Source organism: Cupressus sempervirens, chromosome 8 (assembly GCF_028749045.1).
Source record: "Cupressus sempervirens isolate cs-2001-9-10 chromosome 8, ASM2874904v1, whole genome shotgun sequence".
NCBI classification, from domain to species: Eukaryota; Viridiplantae; Streptophyta; class Pinopsida; order Cupressales; family Cupressaceae; genus Cupressus; species Cupressus sempervirens.
Genome location: NC_143125.1, coordinates 761,761,632 through 761,767,881, shown reverse-complemented (window position 1 = coordinate 761,767,881; position 6,250 = coordinate 761,761,632). Strand labels below are relative to the sequence as shown.

Genomic DNA, 6,250 nt, shown 5'->3' with positions numbered 1-6,250 from the left:
CATCCTTCCTATAGCCACCACCTCACTGCCCCCGCCACATGGTGGCTTATCGCTATTTCGCTATCCTCATCAGTAACTACCACATCGCTAGCGACATAGTGACATTGCAACACCTATCCATTTTCACCACCTTAGAATCCATGCCAAGCTCTGATCTCATCTGCCACATGTCATTCTATGGATCACTGTCATGCTGCCACTTGTCACCACCTGGTTCATCGAACTAGTCCAGTCATTCTGTCGCATTAGCCATGCACGTCAGCATATTTGGTTCAAAATTTCATTATGGTCTCCAAGTTGTTCAGGGCCCACCAAGAGAATCTCTCTTTTCAAAATACAATAATACATTTGACCTCATTTTTTGAACAAAATTTTCGACCATCTATTAAAATATTTTAGATTGGTCAGAATATGGAAGGAAAAATATCTTCTTTTTTAAATCCATGCCCGTTTCGATCAATATGCATGTTAAAATGAAAAAGGGTTTCCTATTTCATTGTTATGTTTCATGAAGCATGGGCGGGAGCTGCACAAGCATTCGATTTGGTTTTAATCCAGAGTCTAAGCTATTTTTCATTACTATCCACACTCTTTGTTCAGCTTCTTCTCAATAGAAATGAGATTCCATTCTCAAACAGCTCCATTTAATCCATGAGAAGAATTTGATCTTAGCCTTTTCCAATTTTGTGACCTAGGTTTTCTATGCAAACTATGCTTGGAACCAAATACTTCGATCATCCATTTCTTCTTTTAATTTCTTGCAAATGTGCATGGTATCATCAATTTAAGCACCAATAGTGCATTGTGCTGCCATTTTAGATTCATTCATATAGCTTAAAATGCATGAATTAAGTGCCTCTTAAATTTTTAGTTTAAATCATAATTCATATCACTTTCTGAATGATGTCGTTTGAAAAAAAATTAGTGGTTTGAGACCAAAAAAATCATACCTTGATTTGAAGTTACTAGTTCAAATCATATACACTATGACGGGGAACAAATTTGATTAATCCACCACTGAATAGCCATGCCAAGATAAGAGGAGGACAATCATAAACACTTACTAATGCAAAACTAAGTAAGTAGAGTTTTGTAATATTTCCCATGGTTTATAGAGCTTTAAGCCATGAATGTCCCCTTTCATCTTAGAATCCTGCTATTTCTCATGGTAGCCTTGTTGCTGCTGCATTTTCTCAATAGTTGGGTACCTTTTCCATTAATAGGTTTCAAGAACAATCAAGATGGTAGAAGTAGGAGAAAAAATAATGGTTTTATGAACACAAACAAGCCCGATCATCAACACAATAGAGAGGATGCTGAGAAAGAAGTTGCAAAACATCCTCTAGACCCTCTTACCATTCAAGAAATTAAAAAAGTCCAAAGCATTCTCAGAAAGTCTTCTATCTTCAAACATAAGGAATTTTCACTTCATTCTGTAGTCTTAGGGGAACCCTTGAAAGAAGTAGTACTTAATTGGAAAGTAGGGCAGAGCCTTCCTAACAAAAAAGCTTAAGTAATTGCTTTCTTTGATGGTTATTCCCATAAACTTATTATAGAACTTGAATCGAGCCAGATTGTAGCTAATGAAATCAATCATAAAAGTGGGTATCCTACCATGATAGTTGAGGAGTTGAAACCAACCCTTGGTGTGCTTATGCAAAATAAGAACTTTGTAGAAATTATAACAAATCGATGTTTCAATGTCAGTGACCTCGTTTGCTTGAATCTTTCTTCAAGTTGGTTTGGTATGGCTGAAGAAGGCAAAAGAGTAGTAAAAATCTAGTGTTATTCAATGGTGGGAACTATGAACTTCTACATGAGACCAATCGAGGGTCTCATAGTTCTGATCGATATTGATTCCAAAGAGGTGATCAAAATCATAGAAGGTAAGAAATATATAGTTGTACCAAAAGAAAAAGGTACATATTATAGGCTTTCTACCCAAAAGTATCCTTTGTTACCCCCTTTAAATCCCATTTCCCTTAAGCAGCCCAAAGGTCCAAGCTTTAAAGTTGATGGTCATATGGTCAAGTGGGGAAGTTGGGAATTCCATGTTAAACCTAATCCTTGAGCTAGAGTTATAATATTAGAAGAAAATGTTAAGGATCCAGATAGTGGGAAAACGAGGCGGGTTTTGTATAAGGGTTTCTTGTCTAAGTTGTTTGTGCCTTAGATGGATCCAAGTGATGGCTAGTATTATAGAACCTATATGGATGCGGGTGAATTTGGACTTGTAGTTAATGCAATGCCTCTTGATCCCCTAAATGATTGTCCCAGGAATGCCTGCTACATGGATGGGATCTTTTCTCATCTTAATGGTACACCTTATGTAAGGTCTAATATGGTTTGCATGTTTGAGAGGTATGCAGGGGATATTGGATGGTGCCACACAGAATGTCCAATCACAGATATGGAGGTAATGGGATGAAGTCTAGATTATTTATTATTATTTGTTGAGATTAGTTATTATGATGTGTTAAGCTCGAGTAGATTGGAACTCAAGATCTCCAAGATAAGAGGTTCACAGTTTACTATTGTGTTATAGGCTCTTGCCTACCCCCAGATCAGTTTTGACTAGTAAATACATACTTTCAGTATTATTAATTTTTTATAATCTATAACTATACTCATTGTTTCTAGGTTAGATTGTGGGGCAATTTTTTGTATCAATGTTTCAGATCACACTCTATGGTCCATTATCATAATAGATAGATGGCTAAAGAACACAATCTAATCTAGAAATATCAATGACTCTATATAAACCTTATTTATTGTATTGGTTTTAGCTTTTTACTACATTTTTTAGAGTAATGTAATGTTGCTAATAGTTTCCTTCATTAAGGTATAGTTTCAGTTTTGGGTGCTTAAGAAGAAAAAACATAAAAAAAGATGCTTGTGTTTTTGTTTGAATTGGCGAATTTCTATTGGGTCTCTAAATTTTAAATTCATTATTGTACAGATTAGAGAGGTTAGACTAAAGGTGACCTTAGTAGTTTGTATGGTACCATCTCTTTGGAACTATGATTATATTTTGGATTGAGAATTTCAGACAGATGGTCTAATCAGAGTCAAAGTAGGCAAGTTGGATTTCTTTTCACAAAGAAGCAATTTGACTATTGTAAGAATAAATGATCAAAGGATGTGGTTCTACTATTTGGCTGAATTTTAGTCTAAGTTCAAATTGTGTAGCATGACAAGCCATTATATTTTGGATACAGACAGAGCTATCAAGGATTTTGATGGTCAAAGGGACAAACTACAAGAATGTGAATTAGATCAGTTCCAAAGTTGATGTTCATGGAACTATGCTTGTTGAGAACACAATTGGTGTTATCCAGGACCATTTCTTGACATTCTACTTGGACATGGATATTTATGGTAGAGACAACTCCTTTTTTCAAGTGAAGATAGTGAAGTATAGGGTGAAGGATGGATCAACTCCAAGGAAAAGTTTTTGGACAGCAGAGAGACACATTGCCAAAACAGAGAAGGACTCAAATTAAGCTGAACCTCTATCATCCATCCAAGTTTCATATGATCAATCCATTGAGGAAGACAAAGATAGGAAATCCAGTAGGATATAAAATTGTCCCTAGGGGCACAGTCGCAAGCTTACTTGATCACAATGATCCTCCTCAACTCTGAGGTTCCTTCACTAACAACCAGGTCTGTACTAGACTTTGAATTTCATTTTTCTTTTAAATGTTGGAAAACTTTTTCAGTAATCAGTGATGCAGGTTAAAAACCCTTCCCTTACATGAAAGGTTTTTGACCTAAGCTATGAATCAGTGAGGTCACAAACAAGGGACCTCATCCCCAATTATTAATACCGATGCTCAAACCTGTGAGCACATTAGAGCATTGGAGGTGACTAGTGATGCTGGCATGACACCCTTCCAATACATGAAACATGAAATGCTTTTGACCTAGAGCTATAAATCAGTGAGGTTACAAACAATGAACCTTATTCCCAATTATCAACACTGATGCTCAAACCTACTAGCACATTATATTGTTAAAGGTACAAAACTACAATCACAATGAGCCAACAAGAGTTTGAGCCTTTATGGTCACAACAATATCACCATCATAAAACCAAAACACTATGGGATGAACCCAATCAGACTTTGAATTTCATCTCTTATATTTGTTTTTGAAATTAATGTTAGTATATGTGGGCAAAACCAAATTGTGCACTATAGTTGGCCATGCCTATTTTTGTCCATTTTTTCTGTTGAAGTTTATTTAGAATCAAAACTAAACATTAAGTCTAAATCTACCTCGCTTGATGGCACTGAACACCTTTTCATGTATTAGATATGGATAACTCCATACAACTGTAGTGAGGAGTGCGTTGTATTCTTATCAAAGCCAAGGTGATGATCCTCTGGCTATGTGGTCTAACATGTAAGTTTGAATACCATGGAATTCATACATTTACAGCGAGTTTTTAATGGACACAAACAAATTAATGTATTTCTATAGATTGAATTGCATTGAATTAGTTTTTGTAAGTTGAAATTACTCAAATCTCAAATGTAAGAATCATTTTTCCCAAATTTCTATTAAGTTTTATTAACCAAACTTATCAAACTCAATTTATAAAAGGGACCCAATCTTTATATGAAGCTCTTTATGATTTTGTGTTTCAGGGATCGCCCAATTGAGAAAAAGGACATTGTACTCTGGTACACAATGGGCTTCCATCATCTTCCTTTCCAAGAGGACAACCCAATCATGCCAACAGTCTCTTTTGCTTTTGAACTAAATCCAACAAACTTCTTTGAAAGCAATCCTATTACAAGGACTACACCCATGTTTGACAAGGACCTTCCAACATGTTCAATGTGAGCTCAATGAACATTTTCACTTTTTCATCATGCATTGAAAGAAGTATAGGAGCCTTATTTAAGGTCATGTTTGTTAAATCCACAACTTTATCGTATGATAAAAAATGACCATTTCTATATTGTGGATAAAAATGTTATACAAACGGTTGAAGGTACTTGGTTTAATGACAAAGTCCATGACATAAGCACTTAAGTGGACCTTCCAATATGTGTAATGTCAACTCCATGAACATTTTCACCTTTCCATCTACTTTGAAAGTTGTAGAGTAGTCAAATTTTAATTGAAGTCTATTAATGTATACTCAGTTAAATCCACAAATTCATCTAACAGTGAGAAGAAAAACTATTTTCAAATTCTCAATCAAGGTGGTATAGGCATTATAAAGAAATAAGGACATTGCTTCTAATTTTACAAATAAAGGTCTTAGAGACATAGTTTTCAATAAGGATATTGCATCTAATTTGACAAATAAAGGTCTTACAAACTATTTTTTCAGCAAAAATAAATACTTTATGTAATAAATCAATGTTAGATGGTTCAAAAATATTATATAATCTCCAATCTATAATTCAAACTTTTGTAAGAGATAAAGAAATTGTGATCAATTAATAAATGTTTAATTGTTGGTGTGAATTAAAACATATAGAAACTCCATGTTGGACTACCAATGTAAACAAATCATGATCAATTAACAAATGTTTCATTGTTAATGTGAACTAGCTTACTCAAACTCCATGTTGGAACGAATGACTGATCCGATTCTCTTGAGCAAGCTTGCATTGCTCTACTCAAAGTCCCTCTCCGGCATAGTTGAGTGTGTATCCCTCTCCTTCCTTGGCTTAGTGATCTCTCGAGGAGTTATTTCATTACTTCAATTTTGTTTTCCCTTGACTGTAGTTTTTTCCTGTTTACTAAATATGTTTGTACTTATTGCTAATATAAATGTTTTGTGTTTTTTTTGTCTAGATCTCTACTTTGGCAGCAATTTGCTTTAGCAGGAGCAATTTTGGGTGGAGCTTTGTATGCTCTTGGTGGCTTTGGTGACCGAAAATACTTGAAGTAATTTCACATTTGCAATTTTTAAGTTGTGTGTATGTGCATCCAAATAAGGTGATTGTGTAATCAATTTACATATCTTTGATGTGTCAGTGTAATTATATTCAGTCTAGCTATTAAATTGGAGGGAAACAATAATAAATTGTACATAATAAATGAAAGACTATTTGGCTTCACATGTACACCCCACAGGAAGTATGTCTGTGTTTCATAGCAGACCAGTAGTGCAGGGAAAATGTGGGGTACTTGTTGAGGTGCAAATCTTTAGTTGTTTAGCCAGTGCCCTCAGCTGGTGCCAAAAAATCAGATTTGGACCATGGCATGGATTTAGACAAGAGTATAA

At 34.9% G+C, this 6,250-nt stretch overlaps 1 pseudogene; it reads left to right on the top strand.

The window, feature by feature from the left end:
• The first annotated feature begins 2,209 nt into the window (after positions 1-2,209).
• On the top strand, positions 2,210-5,914 carry LOC149544653 (amine oxidase [copper-containing] gamma 1-like; annotated as a pseudogene).
• Positions 5,915-6,250: the final 336 nt, after the last annotated feature.